Below are 23,900 nucleotides of genomic sequence, written 5' to 3' on the forward strand. Positions count from 1 at the left end.
CTGGCGGTGTTTGACATTCAGATGAATCCATGGTCACCAAAGTAGTCACTTGATCAAGGCTTTCCCCAGACTGCTCCTTTTCTTTACCTGCATCTTGAGCTGCAAGAATGTCTGTTTCTAGTTCACTCATAATCACTTGCACCTCCTCAGTATTAAGAACTATGATGGTTTCTTTTCCTGTGATGTCTGCACCCTTCCTTTTACTCCTAGAATGGGTGACTCGAACCATTGAGGGGCCAAACAGTGGTTCTTTAAGTCTTCTGGTTTGAACCTTTTCACTTTGAGTACCAGTGACACTAGTCTTCAACATCAAACTATGAAACCCTTGGAAGAATTGAGCTAAATTACCTTCTGCGTCTCCACTCTTCGCCAATAGCAACAATAATTACCTTACCTGAGATACCCCATATTTAAAGATGGAAAAGACTAAAATGAACCAACACACGCTTTGGCTCAGCTCATTCATCTGTGGAAAGTCACTTGTGATTTGATATAATTCTGACATGCTTATTAATTAGAAATCAACTCCACATAGTCGACATGCCTTCTCATGATTGTTTCCATAATTACAATTTGAAAACATGAAAACCAAGGAAAATTCTATTTTGATTGCGCCGCCTTTTCTTCCAAGACACCATCGGGCTGACTTGAAAACACCGCTTTGAACCTTGAACTCATTTTTAAAGAAGTTCATTAGTTCAAAGTTCAATGACAACAAGTCACATTTGCGAACAAGCAAAAAGAGAAAAAAGGAATGCTCAAAAACATGGGAATGAACCTTGAACCTTGAACCGTTTCAAAACAAAAGTTCAATGGTTCAAGTTCAAAGCGACCAGCAGACTAGTACTAAAGAGAGCTGCAAAACACAAAACAAAAGCCCGATTGAACCTTGAACCTTGAACCGAAGAGGTTAAAAGTTCAAGTTCAATGACTATGCTAATGACAACCTAGAACTTTATGGACCGCATTTCTCTTGAACTCGAATTGTGAACTTTATTAAAGGTTCGACGAATGAGTACAAAGCTCGTTTAATGAAGACTTAAGTCCTAGGAAAATAATTACCTCATTTTTTTGATAGGCTATAAACGAAAAATAAAAAGGGAGCAACAATTGGCTTTGACTGGGGAACAAGACTGTGAAGGACTAGGAAGGAACTTAGGATCTCTGGTTTCACACTAAAACAAGGATGAGGATACAAAATAGGGACGACCCGACACAACAAAACCGAACTATACAAAACTGAACTATGTATAGAAAAATGCGAGGAACACTCACTTACAATTTATAGAGCTTGAGATCCTGTCCATTATAAGACAGGGGAAGAACGGTACCATCCATATACGCGAGCCTAAAAGAATTCGATCCCTTCACCTCATGAATTAGAAACGAACCTTTTGACAAGGACTCAAACTTTCCATGTGCTCCTCTTGGCTCCCTTCTTTTGTCCCAGAGTAGAACCTGATCTCCCTGCATAAATTTCCTTGACCTGGCTTTACGGTCAAAAATCCATTTAACCCACTGCTGATGTTCTGTAATGTGGTCAACCAACCTTTCCCTTTCCTCTTCTATTCTAGCCAGATGAATAATCCTCCTTTCTAGTGCATTTTGAAAATGTGAATCTTCAATAACTGTCTGTAACTTGGAAGCTGCCAATTCAAGAGGAAGTGAGAGTTGAGCCCCAACACCATATACTAGTTCAAAAGGTGACATACCAATTTCTTGTTTTGGTGATGTCCTGTCTACCCACAGGGCTTCATATAACTTCTTATGCCAATCCTTAGCATTTTCACTAACCAATTTCTTCATGATGTTTATCAGATTTTTGTTACTAGATTCTACCTGACCATTACCTTGTGGATAATAGTCAGAAGAATGTGCCAAGGAAATACCGTGATCATAACAAAACATGGATATTTCTGTAGAAGAAAAACTTGCAGCATTGTCAGTCACTATCTTCAATGGTAATCCAAAACGAACCAGAATATTTTCCTTTAAGAACTCACATATTACTTCTGAGGTTGTTCTCCTAACAGGCACTGCTTCTACCCACTTAGTAAAGTAATCTGTAGCCGTGAGAATATGTGTATGCCCAACACTGGAAGAAGGTGTCAGCAGACCAATGAAATCTAGTCCCCATTGCTTAAAAGGTTCTTCCACAACTACTGGCTTGAGAGGTAAAGCAGCTAGTTGTGATTTCCTTGTAAAGAATTTACATTTATCACACTTTGCAACCCAAACATAAGCATCTTTAAACATACCAGACCAATAATAGCAATTTCTTAATATTTTGTATGCGTTGACTGTAGAGGAGAAATGGCCTCCACAAGCATCATCATGAAACGACTTCAGCAAGGACTCACACTATGCTTTATCCACACACCTCAGGAAGGTTCCATCCAATCCTTTCTTATATAATATGTCACCAAAAATAACATTTTTAGCCGCTTTTAATTTCACGTTTCTCTTTTCTCTGGGGGACAAATGTGTAGGACACTCTCCATATGTCAGGAAAAAGGCTACATTAGTGAACCATTCATCCTGAAGGCTAACAAAAAGAGCTAAAGGCAAACTTTCTTCTTCTTCTTTATTTTCTGCCATTAGGTGACACAATCCCTGTCCATGAACTAACTTCATTGGCCTGATATCCAAGTCAAATTCTTGAACCTTTGAAACCCAAGTTTCTCTATTATTCATTCCCACCTCTTGTTGAGTCAAGATACTTTTAATAGTAGAATTAGGCACAAAAACCATTGAATGAGAATGCAATATGTAATACCTAAAATGTTTAACAACTTTAACAACTGCGAAAGCCTACATCTTGTTCAATGAATAGTTTAATTCATGTTTTTTAAGAGGAATGCTCATAAATGCAATAGGAAACTCTTCACCAAGAATACTGGACATTGTGTGTTCTGAAGCATTACAATAAATGATAAAAAATTTCTTGAAGTCAGGATTAATTAATGTTGGAGTATGAGCGATGGCCTTTTTAACTTCTTCAAAAGCTTTCCTTGCATCCTCTTTCCATTTAAAGATCTGTTTCTCACTCATCATTCCTACAATATGCTTAGTGATTTTAGCGAAATCTGGCACAAATCTCCTAAGAAAACTCACCTGACCAAAGAATGATTGGGACCACTCCTGTCTGATGGCAAACTTAACTACTGAATAGCTTTAACATGATCTAGATCAATCTTAATACCATCTTGTGAAACTATATGTCCTAAAAGATTTCCTTCAGTAACACAAAAAACTGATTTCTTTGGGTTAAGGGAAATACCATGATCTCGACACCTTTGCAACACAGTTTCTAAATCCTTGAAATGATCTTCCCTTTTCTTGGAGAAAATGGTCAAATCATCTAGATACACTACAATAATTTTACCAATCAGATGACCAAAAGAAAGGTTCATTGCCCTTTGGAAAGTAGCTCCAGCATTTATTAGATCGAAAGGCATGCAGTTATAGGCAAAAGTTCCCCATGGTGTTGTAAAGGTGGTTTTGTGTTGATCTTCTTTTGCCACACTTATCTGATTATATCCAGAGAAACCATCAAGCATAGACATCATTTCAAACCCGACGACAGTTTGGAGAATGTGATCCATTGCAAGTAAAGGATAATTATCTTTGAAGCTAGCCTGATTCAGATTCCGAAAATCAACACAAATTCTTATCTCTCTATTTTTCTTGTGAACTGAAACAATGTTAGCCACCCATGTTGAATGATGAATTGGATGGATTATCCTTGCCTGAAGCATTTTATCTATTTCTCTGAAAATTGCATCTGCAACTTTTGGGTTATAATTCCTTAATTTTTGCCTGAAAGGAATCGCTTCTGGTTTTAGGGGAATATGATGCTGAAATTGACCATCTCTAAAATCTTTCAAATCTTCATAGGACCAGGCAAAAACATCAAGAAACTTTCTCAACAGTTCGATGTACAAATGCCTTTCTTTCGGAGTGCAACATTTACCCAAATTAACCATTTTTGGATTCTTTTCCTCACCAATATTAATCTTCTCATATTCACCTGATGTATAAGCATCGTGGGAATTAGTTCTTCTTATAGACTTGTCATTGCGGTCGAACAGGCTCTCTAAAGTCACCAATCCTTTTGGAATTCAATTTCCCTTAAGCTGAACTACCCCCTCTCTGAAGCTTCCCTTCTCATCTGGACAAAATTCATTACATTGGTTTTCTGAACCTTCAAAATAAGAAGAAGAAAACATAGCAGCATTTTGTAAGAACTTATCAATATGCTTATCATCTTCAAACACTTGCCAGAAATCTGAATTATCAGGGACATTTGGGTGATAAACTACTTCAATTCTATAAACATCTGTACCAAAATCTGGATGTGGAAGTAGTAATGATGCCGATACCACTAGGGAATCTGCGTGAGAATTTTGACTTCTGAGAATAGCTTCTATTGAAAATGCATCAAAATACTCAATTTCATCCCAAATTCTATTTCTATAATGCTTGAGCCTCTCATTTTTCACAGAATAATGATTGCATACCTGATTAACAATCAATTCGGCATCACCTTTTGCACACAACTGTTTAATCCCTTTCTTCTTGGCTTGCTCAATTCCTAGCAATAATGCCTCATATTCTACAGTATTATTTGTATTTTTAAACTCCAACTTAAATGAAAAAGGAAAATTCTCACCCTGTGGAGAAATAAGTACCACTCCAGCGCCAGATCTAGCAGATGCACAACTCCCATCAAATTCCATTGTCCACAACCCTGCAGTGTGATTATCCACATCTTCTAACATATTTTTAGTATCACCAGAGAAAAGCAAATAGTTACCAAATTCACATTCCTGGTACAATATTTGTGATTTTGGATCCTCTAAAGGAAACACTATAAATTTGGATTTTGGTTCTAGTATGAGAGTGATCTTCTGTCTTCGTATAGGAATCATTGCCTCAGACCAATCCATTTTAATCTCTCCACCCAAGTCTTTACAAAAAGTTCTACTTAACAACATTCCGTAACTTGCTAGAATATCAGCAACCAATATTGTGAGCTTTACTCTTTTATTGGGATGAACTGCTAGAGCTACCTGAGCATCTTTAATCTGACCAAGTAAAGGAATTTGTTTAGAATCCATTGAGAATCATTTGCCAAAGGTTTTAGTAAGTGTGAGACCTAAGGCTTTGGCCACTGTGGAAGGCATTATATTATCTGAAACTCCCGAATCAATAATACAGTTATTAAGTTTATAACCATTGATAAATAGGGAGACAGAAAGGCTCAGGTTTCTGGTCAAGCACATGTGATGGTCCTACAGATTCATTAACTGGCATTTTTGATGTGAAAGCATTTGTTTGTTCTGTTAACTGGGCTTCAATATTGAATGGTAAAGACTCAAAGTTTGTCAATACATCAGAGGGCTGCAATTGAAAATTTTGCCCCCGCACATACTTAATCAACTTTTCCAGCTCTTTGGGATTCAGCCTGAGGTATTTAGCAGGAGAGATTTGAATTTTTGATGTTTTATAAAACTCAACAATATCAGAAGGGATATCAGACTCAGGTCACTTCAATATTTGAACCTCTTGAACTTACTTTTGAATTTCGGTTCATAGGTTCCTTACCCTTAGTTGAATTTTCATAGGATGATGGAGTGCTTGTATTTTTAAATTGATGCTAGTTTCTAGTGAAAACGGCACAAGAGGGATCTTCAAGGGTTACCAATATATCTCCTCCTCTATCTGTTTCAGATTCATATTCAAGGAAGTGTATTCCAGAGTCACCAGGTTGTCCATGAGTTTCCTCTATTGAGCCAGGTTCATTTAGAACTTCTCCTGTGCTAAGCATCTGTGCATGTCTCACCATCTTTGGACAAGAGTTACCATTGTGGTCATCTATTAAATGAAAGATGCACATATTTCTCTTGGGAGGGGGTGCTTCAATGGCTAGTCTTTGCTGAGTTGGGGGCAATTGTAAAGCTTTATTTCCTGTTCCAGCAGGCTAATTATTAGGCCATCTTGGAATGTCTTGATAAGGTTGAGGATATGATGCGTTAGCCTTGGGGAGCTATCTCTTGAGAGTGATCACATCATTAACTAACCTTTGGATTACAGGATTAGAGGGAGTTGTGGAAGTTGATGGCTATGAGTTAGCGGCTTGAACTTCTCTTCTCCATTTGCTTGCGTTGATTAAATCATCTTCTAATTCTACTGCAGTGGTTTTGGCAGTGGCTAAGTCCTGGACCCTTTGTCTACGAATAAAGGAACTTATTTCTATAGGCATTGCATTAATGAAGAAACATTTCAAATTGTCATCAGAAAGTCTCCGATTAATAGGAATCTTATGAACAATCTTATCAAACCTTGCTACAAAGTCTCTCATGGATTCAGGTATTTCCTTTTTTAGTTGAGCTAATTGGGCTAAAAGAGAATGGTCATCTTCTGCCACTTTAAACCTATCCTCGAACCTAGTTTTCAAATCCTGCCAGTTTGTTATTACACCATTCGGCAAATGGTAAAACCAGTCGGCTACTATTCCAGTCAATGTCTGAATAAACAACCTTATTGCTACATCTTCATCCTGAACCTCCAACATGCCAAATGCAACATTAAAAGCATTAAAATTCTCATCAACTATAAATTTTCCATCACCATTAAACTAAGGTAAATGTTCTCTAGAACCTTTAGGTAAGGGATTCAAATTTTCTCCAAGGGCAAGTGGTCCTACTGCTAGACCCCAGGGATTATTTGCAGCCATAGGAAGGATAATATTCAGAGGGGTAGGATTAATCACAGTGGAAAAGACAACACCATGTAAGCTCAAGGAGTGACAAATAGAAGATTGGGAAGGAACAAAAGGGGATCTTGGGGGCCTACTTCTTGCCCTTTTTTGAGGTGTAAAGGAAGGGAAGGAATTTAGGTTTTGCAATTCTTCAAAAGTTGAATCAACTAATCCTTCTCACCTTTGGGATCTAGTATATCTTCTGGTCTCTAGTGTATTCACACCCTACAGTCTTCAAAATAAACTACGAACCAATTCAAAGAAACTTATGGCTATAAAACTAATCTTATTATTTGACTCCCCAGTAGAGTCACCAAAAATCTGTTGGTTAATGGATTGGATTTCTCAAATTTACAAATAAATACTCCTGTTGCCCAAATAGAAAACCAATGATAACCAGTAGCTGGGTAAATAATTATTGTTTTTACCCTCTGCATTAAGGTACAACTCCCTATATGATATTCAATGAATTTTGAATTATATTTTTTTTTATGTGATTCACTTTTAACCAGAAAGTAAACAAAAGGCTTCAACATTCACTAGTCAACACAATATGAATGCTTAATGATGAATAATGAAATTCATAACAAGACATTTGATCTCAAATTGAAATTAACTCACAGGATGATAAAAAGAATATTTGAACTCTGATTGACACTCACTTATGTCTCACAGGACAAGGGGAATCAGAAAATTCAAAAGCTTACAGCTTGTTTCATTTGCCAAATTGATTTGTAGACTTCAAATGAAAAATCAGAGAAAAGAAACTGATACACGAACACATAATCATTCCAACAAAAATTTTACGCATTCAAAACACACAGGTTTCTCAAGTTGTATCATATATTTCATTCCACTCAAAGATGGGTATTCCACTGAAATTACAAGTGAGATTAGTCTGGTCCTCCAAATTTTACATCCAAATTCTATATCGTGCAAAAACATCCTTACAGATATATATAGCCGCTAGACTTAATTGTCTTTTTTTAAAAACAAAATGAAAATATGAAATTCAAGAAACAATCGTCTATAACTAAAACTAAGTAAACGGCTACAAGCCGTAAATAGAGCCATAACTAAAAGAATAGAAAAGGACCTAAATTGTCTTTGAAGTGTGCGTGGTGCCACGTATGTTTCGCCACTCCATATGAGCCGCGGAGAAGTTATGAACTACTTGATAATGTGGGAGCCCAATGTGTAGGATGCGTTGCTTCCAAACTTTTTTATCCATACCCACTTGTGTGACTTTAGTTTTATGCACCTCTAAGTGATCTGAACAGACAACGAACATGGACTCAATGTGAGCTACTCTAGTGAAGTCATCCCGAGTGAAAGATTTTGATTCTTTAACAGAATTTATTTTCCCTTTGAAATTCTGCACCATATCTACTACTTGTTCAATGGTCTGTCAGTCATCCTTCAGAAGTTGTACATCGATGCACTTCAAGTCTTTTTGCATCACGGCAATGAGTTCTTTCAATTCTTTTAGCAACTTAATGGACTCTTCATGACCTTGTTTTATGATTGAATTCCTCCATTCAATGTTTTCCTTGGCCACATGTAGTACCTTGTCATCCAAATCATTTACTACCTTTTCTGTAAGGAAGTTCATGACACCATACTTCTATACATCTCTCATTTGAACTACTACTATAGCCCATTTTTTCCTTTCCTTTTCCCACACCGACACTTTTGTTTCCAACTCTTGAGTTACAGTCACGACATCCTCATACACCTTTACCAGATTAGCAATATACTTTGTTCCTTGTTGAATTATGAACTCAAGCCACTCTTCGAAGGTTTCTGCCAGCACATGATTTCTCTGAACCTTATCTAACAAATTCTGGTTCATGGGAGATTTAGGATCAAAATTCTGAGGAATCTGTGATAGGGGCTATGGGCTGGGATGATGAATGGAATTAATATGCTCCGCCATCTGCTCCATGGTCTGTTTCAACTCCCATTTGTCTTTCTCATCCTTCCATGTTCTGGATAACATTCGTTTAGCAGAGGACTCTAAGTGTTTTGCATCGGCAGCCCTTGAAGCAGTTCCTAAATCAAGCTTTTCAACAACAAAATCCTGCCCTGTTGCATTTTCTGGATCTTTGGCTAAAATAGGCCTAGCCACTTCAGCTACCCAATGCCCTGTATTTTCATCCACCTCCAACATAGCTTCTGCTTTAAGCTTTTTAGACTTAGGTGTTTTTCTGAGGCATTCGCTCACCATATCTTCCATGGGTACACTGATAGGGACTACATTGCGCTTCTTACTTATTGATGCTCCTAACCACCTTGAAACATTTGAGGATATCTTAGCTGGCGGTGTTTAACATTCAGATGAATCCATGGTCACCAAAGTAGTCACTTGATCAGGGCTTTCCCCAGATTGCTCCTTTTCTTTACCTGCATCTTGAGATGCAGGAATGTCTATTTCTGGTTCACCCATAATCACTTGCGCCTCCTCAGTATCAAGAACTATGATGGTTTCTTTTCTTGTGATGTCTGCACCCTTCCTTTTACTCCTGGAATGGGTGACTTGAACCGGTGAGGGGCCAAACAGTGGTTCTTTAAGTCTTCTGGTTTGAACCTTTTCACTTTAAGTACCAGTGACACCTATCTTCAACATCAAACTGTGAAACCCTCGAAAGGACTAAGCTAAATTACCTTCTGCATCTCCACTCTTCACCAACAACAACAATAATTACCTTACCTAAGACGCCCCATATTTAAAGATGAAAAAGACTGAAATGAACCAACACACGCTTCGGCTTAGCTCATTCATCCGTGGAAAGTCACTTGTGATTTGATATAATTCTGACATGCTTACTAATTAGAAATCAACTCCACATAGTCGACATGCCTTCTCATGATTGTTTCCATAATTACAATTTGAAAACACGAAAACCAAGGAAAATTCTATTTTGATTGCGCCGCCTTTTCTTCCAAGACACCATCGAGCTGACTTGAAAACACCGCTTTGAACCTTGAACTCATTTTTAAAGAAGTTCATTAGTTCAAAGTTCAATGACAACAAGTCACATTTGTGAAAAAGCAAAAAGAGACAAAAAGAACGCTCAAAAACATGAGAATGAACCTTGAACCTTGAACCGTTTCAAAACAAAAGTTCAATGGTTCAAGTTCAAAGCGACCAGCAGACTAGTACTAAAGAGAGCCGCAAAACACAAAACAAAAGACCGATTGAACCTTGAATCTTGAACCGAAAAGGTTCAAAGTTTAAGTTCAATGACTATGCTAATGACAACTTAGAACTTTATGGAATGTATTTCTCTTGAACTCGAATTGTGAACTTTATTAAAGGTTCGACGAATGAGTACAAAGCTTGTTTAATGAAGACTTAAGTCCTAGGAAAATAATTACCCCTTTTTTTTGATAGGCTATAAACAAAAAATAAGAAGTGGGCAACAAGTAGAATATTTAAATACAAATAAGAAACTTGTTACAAATGAAGTTTTTTAACTCGTGGAACAACTTGTATTCTATACTTGAGATTGACTCGACTCTTCTTTTCTCTTAATCTTTGTTCTCTTTTCTCTAATCTCTGCTATCAATCCTTTCTTTTATCTTACCCCACAGTGAAACTTGTTTCACTATCTTCAACGCGGGATAGTAGGGGACACGTTGCCCCTTTGACTTATCTATCCCACACTAGTTTCAATTTGGCATTCTTACCCTTGTGGGATGGTGAGAGATGCCCTATGATTTGCTTCTATGCTACCCTGCATGTTTCTTTTCTTTCAGTCTTTCTTTGCGCAGGATAGTGGGGGTGACCTCTTACTTCATTCTTTGTTTCCTCCCATGACCTTTTTCACTTTGGCTTTCTATAATGTGGGATGGTAGGGAGCCTTAACCTCCTCTTGTTCATTCTACCATGCACGTTCATCTCCCTTAAGTTTCCCGAGTGCAGGATAGTTGGGGAACCAAATAGCTTCATTGTTATGTTAGCCTATAAGAACTTCTTTCCCTCATTTGACTTGTTGCGGGATGGCAAGGGATGCCATTTTCACTTCTCTAAGGTTACCCCATAGTATTATTTAACTTCCATATTCCTGTTGTGGGAGCGGGGTGACTATCCTATAGCATTATTGACATCCTTTGTCGCAAAACCATTACAACCAACTCGTTGTGCTATTGACATATTTGATCACATAACCATCATGTTATTTGACATCATAGTCACCTTTTACAGTCTTGTAGATTGAGATAACTCGTGTGTTATGCACACCACTTGTAACATTTGTGTAACCAACATGATGTGCTATACACAGCTGCAACTGTCACTCCCTCTAACTGCATGCAACTAATCTAGCATGTTGTATACAATTGTAGCTTTACTTTTTCTAGTTCAAACTAGTTTGTTGAATGCCTTTACCACTTCATTGGCCTTTGTCTTCTTCGTCCAATAGCACATCCCATGCTTGCCTTCTATATCTCCATGTGGGACTAACACAACAAGTTATATCATCCTGCATGAACACTCTATTTAGTACTGCAACTATTTACATCAATCATATCTAAATGTCTTTGCATCTCCATCTAGTGGGTGTCATGTATGTCTCTTTGTTACAATCTTTGTCAAGCTACACTTGCTCTGCAATTCACTACCCCTCATTTCATCTGCAACCTACAATATGACCTTGTTGATATCAATGGTAATACAATGGTCTCTTCTACAACTTCATCAAATCAACCTTGCACACACACATGTTGATATCAATGACAACTTCAATGCTAATAGCATGGAGGTCCCACATTGCCCGCATTTTGGCAAGACCTAGCACTTTCGCCATCTTGTAGGCTAGGTCCCACCTTGGGAGGAGACCACTATGAAATGGTGACGACACTATTTTCGTTACTACCAAGGCCTTCCTCTACTCCATGAAATGATGAAAGCCATGGAGCTTAGCACTTGTCGATAAAGGGGAAAAGTTGGAAACTGGCCCCAAGATGACTCGAAACCCTCTAGCTAGTAGGAAATTAAGTGATTTGACCAAACAAAGTGGTCAATATAAAATTAGAATTTCAGTGCCCGGGAGGAATTAAAAAGGCTTAAAGCCTTAGGGTTTAGGGTTTAGGGCCTTAGGGTTTTTTAGGAGTTTTTAATAGAGTTTTGTAGAGTTTTTAGCCATTAAAGGTGTCTAAGATCAAATATTTTCAAGCTTGGGTTGACAAGAATTTAGGTCAACAGTACCCATTTATAGTAAGGCAATAAGGGATGCATACCTCAATAAACCAGGCAAGAAAAAGAAATATCCACCAACAGTCCATGTAGTGGGTCATCTAGCAGATATTATGCTGAGAAAGGTAGTTGTACCCAAATATACGGATCTTGGTAGCCCAGTGGTAGGTGTGATCATTAATAGTATAGCAATTTAAAATTACCTCATTCACAAGAGATGATAATGATGTCATGACTAAGGATATTATGCATCTTCTCCTTCTAACAAATCTAAGGCTTACTCCTATATCCTTCAATTGGTTGATAGCTCTATTGTTAAACCATATGGTATTATACAAGATCTTGTTGTCACCTTGGACTCTTGGGAGTATCCGACTGACTTCATGAACTTATCTCCTAAATATACTCTAGGAGGATATCCAATTATGTTAGGAAGACCTTTGTTGGCCACAACTAATGCATATATAGGTTGCAGGTATAGGGATATGACTATTTCCAATGGGGATAGTACCGAGAAACTTATTTTGTATCCTCAAGCTTAGTCGCAAGAGGAAATAGATAAGTTTGTTTTACCTGACTTAGGTGAAGAGAAAGATGGGGTAAACTCTTTGGCAACACTCATGATGATTGATAGAAGTCCCTTTATGCATCTCTAGGGGGATGATCAGGTGCTTACTCAATTTTGACAAACTGAGTATGAACTAGAATAGACAACAATTTCCTAGCATGTTCATCATGTCATTTGCAAACATTATTTCCCAAATCTCCTACCTCTACATATATTGCAACATCCCACCTGCTACATACATTGTTGCCCCATAAAATCAATACACCAAGTATTAATGAGGCATCTATGTTTGAGTTAAAAAAATAGATAGAGGTCTCACCAGGGAAGCATTTGATCATCAATAACAAGCTTACCTTGGATCAACAATAGTCCTTAATTGTATTATTGTTGTCACATAAAGATGCCTTCACTTGGGACTATTCAAATATGAAGGGTCTAGATCTAAAACTTTGTACACATAGGATCTACATCAAGGAAGAGAGCATACCAATTAGACAACCCCAAAGAAGAGTCAATCCTATAGTAAGGGAGATAGTTAAAACCAAAACTACAAAAATTGTTGGATGTAGGTTTCATCTACCCCATTTTAGATAGTTAGTGGGTATATCCCTTGGTTATTGTTCCTAAAATGGGACGGAAATGGAAAGTTTGTATGGACTATAGAGAATTAAATTTAGAAACTAATAAGGGCCACTTTCCATTACCTTTCATTAACAAGTCCTAGATTCTCTGGAAGGAAAGAAATACTTTTCATTTCTTAATGGTTTTAGTGGGTATAATCAAATCTAGATAGCTCTAGAAGATCAGGAGAAAACAAAATTCACTTATCCATGGGGGACATGCATTTTTTGTCTTTCCATTTGGTCTATGCAATGCTCCAACAACTTTTGAATGGGCAATGATTAGTATTTTCTCAAACATCTCTCATAATTGCATGTAAATATACATGGATGACTTTACTACTTATGGGGATGCCTTCCAAGAAGCATGAGATAGCTTAAATAAGGTTCTATAAATATGAAAAGATCACACACAACCTCTCATTGAATAGTGAGAAATGCTACATAATGATGCAAGAGGGATTCATCCTAGGATACTATATGATGAACTTATAAGGCACTAAGAGGGGGGGATGAATCAGTGCAAGTAGAAACAATAAAAATCTGATTATCAATTTCACCAACTTAAAACTCAATAGGCATATAAGAAATAACACCAAGTATGCAATCACCACATAAAGCATAAACCACATGACACAAGCATTTATATGTGGAAAACCGAAATGGGAAAAACCACGGTGGCAATTAGTACCCACAAGATCCACTATCTGCAGTATAATGATCTGACTGGTTAAGATCTACAACACCTAGTTAGGGGCACAACCTGTTAGGAGTATCTAAGCCCAATCAAGAGATTTACAAAAAGGCCTATGAGGACCATCCTTGTTAGGAGCTACCCAATTTACTAGGATTTGAAAACATACGTTATTGTGTCACCTAGTTAGAGGATTTAATGATCAGACGTGTTAGGATCCGACTGCACCCTGATAGGAGTGACCTTGTAAGAGGATTTTCTTGCTATAACTGTTAGGGAGAGAACAAGTACAAATGATCTCAGTATAACACCATCAATGTCTGATAAGACCTACTTCAGAGCATTACAACATCACATAGACTTCATCTCTCAACTTCTCTTATCATTGCACTATCAGAAATACAAAATTCGGTAATTATCTTTCACACTATCAATCTCATACACATATATCCTTTCATACCTCATCACACATTTAAAATCATCATAAGATCAGCTAGAACCTTGTTACAATTCCCTAGGTTCAATGCATCTAGACAATCTTGCATTGTATTCTTTAGTTATGTCGGCCAGTGACATAACAAATCCAAGTATGTGTCATTTTACCAATCTGAGTGATTTTCATCACTACTAGTAAAGTCTCCATCAACTAATCTTTTTAGTCAAACAAATCTCATTCACCTAATTGAATTTGTACATGTGGTCATGAACATATCTTCATTTGATAATCTTCAATGCTGTTGCAAAACTGCATCATCTCATTCTTCATGATTTTCATGTACTAGTTGTCAAAATGTAACACTGTCAGTCTTTTACCAGTTGAAGTTCTAATTACAAGTTCTAATAAAAATTATCTCTGCTAACCAGTTAAGCCTTGTCAGTTGAACTGTAGGACTTAGATGACTTAAAGAAACATAGTTGCCATCAATGACAACATACAAAATAGTCATCATACATAAATCTAATCAAACATGTATCAGTTGCATCAAGCAAACAATCAATTACTGGTTAAGATCAAATGATCAAATGCCAACATTCTCCCCCTTTGGCATTGATGACAACACTTAGGAAAATTTTGTCAACCAAGTGTGCAAAACAAAAATTGAATTCATGACATACCCTCCCCCTTAGAAATTGCATGCTATTACAAAAAAAGGACATTACTACCCCTTAACATTACATACAAAATTTTGACTCTTAGACTTAAACTAATTCTTCTCCCCTTTGACAACAATGCCAAATAAAGAAGTAAAATACACACATTACATCAAAATTTGTCATCAAAACTACATGTATATATAGAGATAAAAGTTTTAAGATCTTTAAAATGCAATTCTTAAGAAAACATCACTGAAATTAAGCTTCAAATGTTTTAGATCATTGTCCCAAGTTTCTGACAGTGTCTCGGCAATCTCAACATGTGTCATTATCTGTGCTGCGAACTCCTCCATGGCATCAACTGCACTCATCTTTGGAGTAGCCAAAATTTCCTCTAACTCTATGAATACTCTCTGAAGAAAAGATACTTTTGGAAGTAGTTGAGTCTGGAGTACTTTCAGTGATCTGACTCGTTTTACTTGGTCATGTTCATATAGTTCTAACTAGTGCTGTAAATCAACAACCTTTCTTTCCAAAAGTTATTACTAAGTCCTGTGTTGGTGTGAATGTTTCACTTAACTTTTGTAACTCCTTCTCAGTATCAGCTCTCTTTTTTCTCAAGTTAGCACAAAATAGTGAAAATTGGGAGATAGTAGCCAAAATATTACAACCGATTTCCAATCCATTCTTCAGCAAGTCTTTATTCACCATTAGGCCTAATTTGCCTTTATCTATTTCAACCATTAACTTTTCTCCCCTTTTCTTCTTGTAATCCTTTTCAACAGAAATGTATGCAATTTCTTCAAAGGTTTTAAGTTGTTCACTAGCATCAACAACTAACTATCCAAGTTTAGCAATAGGGGTAGCCAAATGTTCTGTATCAATCTCTGGTAGGAGACTTGACAAAATATCAACAATGGTCCTTATAGTCTATGCTTCTCTTTGTTGTTCCTTCAATCTTTTCTTTTGTGCACAGGATTGCATTGCATTAACAATCTCCATTAACTCTAAAGAACTCAAATTATCCATATCAATAGGACCTTTAATGCTCACAGAGTCATCGTCATCATCATCATCAACTATTATTTTCTTCAATTGGATTCAGGAGGAACCTTAGGATTTTTCTTTATTTCTTCTATTCTCCTCTCCTCTTCCACCTTCTCTATTTTCTTCTCTTCCTCCTTATCTTTTTTTGTCTTCTCTTCATTAGTGGTGTCCTTGGCCAGTGGTGGATTTTCAACAGTCTATTCTTTCACTGGTGCTTCCTCTTCCTTATCAACTTTATCCTCAGTAGCAATATTCACATTTTCATCTACACTTACATTGACCGATGTAGTCTGAGTCTCTATTGACTATGCATTCACCGGTTGCTTAGTTGAGAACTTGTCTGTTGCTTTCTTTTCATCTTTATTTTCTTCTTGTTCTTGGTGAGGTTCAAGCATATGTACATCAACTTCAAAAAGATCTATATTGACAACAGTGTTAGATACATTATTAGCATCATTAGTATCATCATCTAGTATATCTACCGGTTCAGTATCAATAGGATCATCTTGCATATACTTGTTGTCTGGTTCAAAATCTATTATTTTTTACCCCCTTAGGAAGTTCTTCTTCCTTTAGCCTTACAGAGGTATCATCCTCAATTTCTTCATCTTTTTCCTCTTCTTCATCAGGGATGAGACCTAAATCCTTTTTCATCAAAATCTCAGTCTCCTTTTGGACTAATTCGGTCTCACCAATAAGCATTCTTGTTAATCTTTTCTCTGATCTGAAAAATGCTTTTATATTAACCTTTAACTGATCAATTTCCTCTTCTGTTGCTTCTGGTTGCAAGTGTTTAAGTATATAATCAATAAATTCTTTATCTAGGCTAATTGTCACTTGCCACCTTGCATCAATCAAATTATATAAAGAATATGGAATTTTCCCTTGTAATTCAATGAGGGCTCTACTAAACTTATTCATACTAAATATAACTGCATCTTCAATTTCTGTTTGTTGGCTTTCAGACAAATCTGTAAACAATATGTTTAATCCCTTATATACTCCATAATTCTTTATTATTTTGGTCATCGTAATGAAATATTATTCAAGTGTCAATAGTTTCTTAGATGCTTTACCTTTACCAGTAGTCTTTTTCTTCTTCGCACTTTCCCTTAGTGCTCTCTATCTTCTTCTAATTTTGTCTCCTCTACATTTGTCACCTGTTTATGAGCCTTTTCCTTCTTTCTTTTACCATTTTGGGTAGGCACAGCAGGAGGTTCAACAAGTTTACCTTTCCTTTGAAATTATATTTTAGAGGGTTTACCTCTTTGGGATTCAACAAGCTTTACCTTTGTTTCTTCTATCTTCTTCTTTTTTGCTGCTTTGTCTACTCTTGTCTTACCAGTGGAGGTACCGGTTGGTACACTATAAGATCCACCTTGTTCGGCCTCATATTTGCCTCTTGTTGTTGCTATTTGTTCCTTAGTGAATCCGATCTATTCAGCAAAGGCCTCCATCTCTTTCCTCACTTTCTTTGTGATTATTGGTCACTGCAATTCAGAGTGAACTTGAAGTAGTTTCTCCTTATATATTCCAAACCTTTCAGTAGTGGTATTGACAGATTGATCTAGCAAATGATCAGCATAAGAAATGACTAGATCTTTGTCTACTTCATATCCCATGGGCATTACCCATATGTTCTTGGGAATCACAACCTCCATCATGCATCTATTCATCTCTACCATAAAATATATGGAATCCTCATACCGATTGACTACTTCTACCAGTATGCGTTCCCTAGCATGCATTTTCTTTTGAAATTTCTTGAAATAAACCCATGATACATCATCGAACTTTTCTTTCAGCATCCCAATACTGTTATTCATCTATAGTAGGGCTGGTGAACTGGTTATCCACTGAACATCTCCAATACCAGGGAAAAAGTTTTGAAAATAGAAAAACAATCCCAAAATTAGTTGTCCAAATTTAAATCTCAGCTTCTTTTCCTTCTTCATGGCTTCCATATTTTCCATTAATTGGCTTCTTAATGCTTTTGCAAGATCGTAGTCCACATTCTCCTTTACCATTTGGTATGTAGTGTGTATTGTTGTTGCCGGTATACTATTCATTTTGCTTGAATAGTAGATTCTATAACCAACTACCATTGATGTAAATTTAACTGCAAGATCATTAATATTATTCACAGTCATGGCTCTTCTATCCCATCTAGATCCTATTAGCTTCTCAACATCATTTTTAGGTACTGACCTCAGCAATGGTACTTCACCAGTTGAGCAGAATCTAGTTACTGCATGGATTTCTTCCTTTGTTATCTTATGAGGTCTATTTAGCCACATGAACTAATCATGAATCCGGCTTAAAACAAAACTCACTAACTCATTATCAAATTTATCAATGAAATTGATTGCATGGTGAAACCCTTTTTCAATGACACTTCTAAACTGTTCTTTTACTATCCCTTTCTCATTATATAAAGATTTGTACTGATTAAAAATAGCAATCACACCCATGTCCTCAAGTTTACAGTGATAAAAGGATCTTACATCTTCTACATGTAAAACTTCATTCGGTGCACTGGATAGGGCACCAACAGAGTCTATTTCCTTAGACTTATATGGGTGTCTTTTAAATTCTGGTCTTTCCCTCTCGGTCACATGGATAAGGTGAGGTGTATCCATTTAAAATATGCAAATCATCAAGAAAAGAGTAGGATTTCTCACATAAATACCTTTTCTACTTCGGTACTAGGGTTTCCAACCATCAAAAACTTTCAATACTCGATCACCGATTCAAACTTCACTCTGATCACTTTAGATTACTATTAAATGGTTTGAATCCTGCTAGCACGAACTTTTCTCTACTCTAATCACTCACCAAATGCACTCAAGATCATAATATGATAGATGAAATTTTAAATGTTCCTTTTATTTGCACGTTATCTACTGCAATAAATGCATTTATCGACAAAACCCTAATATACCTTAAAACACTCTTAAGCATATTATCGATTGTAAAAACTCAAAGATATTTACTGATTATGATTCAAAAAGACATAAACATCAAAATGCATCAAAATGTGTAGATTCAACTTACAATACTTCATTTAGGGGTTCAACTCAAGATATGACAATAAGCTCTCCCCAAGTTGTGAAAACAACTTAATTTGTCGGTGATGGGTTCTCCACACTAGGTGAAGAAATTGATTCCTCAGATGGTTTGTTATCACTCTTCTTCTTCTAGGTTCTATTCATCTCATCTCTAGTTTCTTCAATATCAACTTATTGCTTTCCTTTCTAGTCTGCAGGATGATTCACCGGCTGGTTCTTCTATGTTCTACAAAACTTGGCAATGTGTCCTAGTTTGTTACAATGATAACATGCCATTGCAGATGCTCTCCAAGGTCCTACATTGCCTCTACATGTTCTTCTTTTGCAGTTCATTGCCACATGTCCAAAATTATTGAATATTGAACAAATCACATTGACTCTCTTCTCCATCTCATAAGGACTAGACCGGTTAACATAGGGTCTTTGCCAATTTGTGTTCCTTTGGTCATTGAAATTCCTTCTCCAATCACAAATAGATCTTGGATTCATATGAGGTGTTGGATAATTAGCTCCATACCTGCATTCAATAGATCTATGCCCATACATGTCACATGTATAATAGTAACCTTCAAATTTTCTAGGCACATATCTAGCATTAGGTCTATAACCTATTAATATAAGATCTGCTTCTGCATATATTTGTAGTGTGTCCTAGTTTATGACAGTTAAAACAAACAGGTTTGTTATCTTTCTTACCGGTAGGCTTCTGCATCTTAGGAGTTGTTTTACCTTCATGCATTTTGCTCTTGGTACTAGAAGGTTCACCTTTCTCAAATATATTGTATCCTAACCGAGATGTATCACTTTTCATCCATTGAGATTGGATTTGTTCATCCAACATAGAGGAACTCTTGTTAAATTTATCAAGCTTCTCACTGGCCTCACCAAGTTCCTTTGTAAGATCTTCATTTCTTTTCATGAGGGTCTCTCTAAGAGACATTGTCATTTCAAGATCCGATTGTATTCCTTCTTTTTCTTCTTTCTCCTCATGCCAATGTTCTTACAAAGTTGCATTCTCCTGCTTAATCTTAAATATTTCATGCTCTTTATCTTAGATCTGATCCTTAACCTTTCTTCTAGCTTCAAGTTCCTCACTCATCTGGATCATAAGTGCTTCTAGCTCTCTTCTCAGGTTAGTCTTCTCACCATTCAGATTATCCACTTCTTCAACAAGTGCATGTTGGTATTATGGATGTGTTGCATTAGTTTTGTCATTAATGTCAACACTTATCCTTCTGGAGATATTTGGTTATGTTGAACCGACACATTATGTTCACCGGCACTAATGATGACTTGTTATCATTTGGAGATCACTTGATTATGTCAAAGACATGGTTTGGACACTTGGTTTTGGTATTTTGGTTAATGTCTAATCAAACTGACATATTTATTGTTACCGATAAATTGGTCTAGGTTATGGACCGGTATGTATTATCTATTCTAGGTCAGCACGACACATTATGGAGATGATTTATTGATTGGATATTGTTGTAAATGTATGAACTAAAATTGGTCTTAGGTTATGATATAAATGTAAGATCTTATTTGTAAGATCGGATGTGGAATGCGGAAAAGAAGTGTGTGAAGGTATATGCGAGAATAAGCAGAGCTATACACGCAGACATCATTTGAAGGTTGAAGGAGGATTTTTGTGAAGACAATCAAAACTACACTGGTACTAAATCCAGCATAGAAAAGATGCTAATTTGAGCAGTACATTATTATTGGATTTAACCATCCAATTGTAGTCAATGTGACTCCTATTTGTGTTTGAGCAGTGAGCTTTAGGCACTTGGCCTTTCTGCATGTGCAGACCCCATTTATATACACATACTATCTGCAATAGTATCATCTGATTGTGGGTAAGGTTTCCCACCATGGTTTTTCCCCTTATAGGTTTTCCACATACAAATATTGGTGTTATGTGTTGTGGATGTTATTGTCTTTCTATTTCATGCATTAATCTTTACCGGTATTGCAATTAACTGTCAAAACTATCTACCGGCATAAATTACTGGTTTACCTGTATTATGCATTTAAGTCAATTCAGTTGTTTTTGGTTTGAAATTATTAGACAAATAATTCACCCCCCCCCCTCTCAGTTGTCTCCAAGACCTAACAATTGGTATCAGAGCCTAGTCCTCTTTTTGCAGAAGTTTAATAGCCTTAGGAGATCCAATGTCTACTAACTATTTCAGGAAGGACAATCCTAAACTTGATGGAACCAATTATGGCATATGGAAGATCAAAATGGAGACACATCTAAATTGCATTGGAAAGGATATATGTGATGTTACAAAGAATGGCTATACTGCTCCTACTCAGAATCAGCCTAATCCACCAAACTTGGCTAAAGATGAGGAAAATGATTGCAAAGCAAGAGAAGCACTTTTGAGCGCATTATCAAATCAGAAAATCATGGGATTATCAGATAGATCAATTGCTAAAGCTATTTGGGATCATTTGGAAAAATTGAATGAAGGAGATTCCATAGTCAAAATTGCAAAACTTGAAAGCTTCCAGGTCAGGTATGAAAATCTGAAAATGGAAGAAGATGAAAGGATTTCTGCTTTTATGGAAAGAGTTAATGAAATTGTTTTGGGTATTAAATGTTGTGGAGGAACCTTAAGTGAAGATGACATTGTTTCAAAAAATTTAAGAGGATTGCCACCGACATATAAAATGAAGGTTACTACTATAAATGAGTTAAGAAGAATGCCTAATACATCAGTAACTAGGGATACATTGATTGGAAAACTTTCAGCTTTTGAAATTGAGGAATTTGGTCATGTTGCTACTATAAAGATAGATTTAGCTTTTAAGGCATCAACATCATCTGTACCATCATTTGACAAGTCTGATTGGAAAGCCTTTTATGAAAGAGAACTTGAGTAAAGCACGAGAGAAAATGAAGAACTTGAAGAACTATTTGCAAGGAAAATGCCTAAAGGTCTAGTTGGAAGTAAGTATGAAGGTAAAGCACCCTTTAAATGCTTTAACTATAATAAGATTGGTCATATGACTTCTAGATGCCCTGAGAGACATGCTAGACTAAGAGAAGAAGCTAGGAGAACATACAAGCCTAACCTTGAATATCAGAGATATAGATTTAAGAAGAATAAAGATAAATCTTGTTATCTTGCTGATGAAGGAGTGACTGATGATTCTGATGAAGATCTGGCAGACAATGGATGGGTATTTTTTGCTATAACAGAAGATCAACTGGCACCTACTATTCAACCAGTAGAACAGACCTTGGTAGCTAAAATTGAAGTTAAGGATGAATGGATCATTGATTCAGGATGCTCACATCATATGATTGGTGATAAAAGCAAATTATTGAACTTTCAGGAATATAATGGAGGCTTAGTGAGATTTGGAGATGATAAAGCTTGTTTGATCAAAGGTAAAGGTACAATATCTCTTGATGGTAAGCATAATATTGATAATGTTTACTATGTGGAAAGTTTAAAGCATAATCTTTTGAGTGTTGGTCAATTAGTTGAGAAAGGATTTCAATTACAATTCAAAAATGGAAAATGCAAAATCATGAATAGAACTGGTTTGGAAATTTCAACCAGTAATCAAACTAGAGGTAACATCTTTCATTTGAATAATAGTGAAAAGACATGCTTGATTGCACATATTGATGAAAGTTGGCTATGGCATAAGAGACTCTATCATGTAAATTTTGATTGCATGGTAAAAATTAGTACTACAAAGGCAGTTAGAGATTTACCTAAGATTGTCAAACCTCACAATATAGTATGTAAGGAATGCCAATTTGGAAAACAAGTTAGACCTACTTTTAAAAGTATTCCAGAAAAATCAAATAATGCTCTTGACTTAATTCATACTGATTTATGTGGTCTAGCTAGAACTAAAAGTTTACAAGGTGATAGATATTTATGCTAATCATTGATGACTATTCTAGAATGTGTTGGGTTACTTTTCTCAGAGAAAAATTAGAAGCATTTGGGAAGTTCAAACTATTCAAAGCAATGGTAGAGAATGAAACCGGTAAGAAAATCAAATGTCTGAGATCATATCAATGAGGAGAATTTACATCTAAGGAATTTAATATATTCTATGAAGTGAATGTAATCAAAAGACAACTATCAGCACCCCAAACACCACAACAGAATGGAATCGTTAAAAGGAAAAACAAAACTATCTTGGATGCAACTAGAAGTATGTTATCTGAAGAAAATCTACAACATGTATATTGGAGAGGTAGTAAGAACATCGGTCAACACATTCAACAAATTTCACATCAAAGGAGAAACTGGTAGGACCCCTCATGAACTATGGTTTGGTATTACTCCTACTCTTAAATATTTCAGAATATTTGGAAGCAAATGCTATATTAGAAGAGATGAGTATATTGGCAAATTTGATCCTAGAAGTGGTGAAGGAATATTTCTTGGTTATTCATCTAAGAGCAAGGAATATAGATGTTTTAACAAGAGATTGCAGAAAATTGTTGAGAGTACAAATGTGAAGATTGATGAACAATTCAGAGGAACTTCAAGGTATATAGACTCTGAACCAGCAATAGAGATTCTAACAAATGAACCTGCATTAAACCCACCAGTACAAAATGAAGATCCAGTTACACCGGTATCAACTAAAAATTATACAGTAACTGAGGAACAACAGCAAATGAAGATACCTTGGTATGTAAGACTGAATCACTCTGAAGATTAGATAATTGGGAACAAGTATAAAGGAGTTATGAGAAGAGGAAGACTAGAAAATGAAGAGGTATGTCTTATTTCTCAAATTGAACCATCATGAATTTATGAGGCATGTGAAGATAAACATTGGATTAAAGCTATGGAAGAGGAA

This window comes from Cryptomeria japonica, chromosome 2, assembly GCF_030272615.1.
Source record: "Cryptomeria japonica chromosome 2, Sugi_1.0, whole genome shotgun sequence".
NCBI classification, from domain to species: domain Eukaryota; kingdom Viridiplantae; phylum Streptophyta; class Pinopsida; order Cupressales; family Cupressaceae; genus Cryptomeria; species Cryptomeria japonica.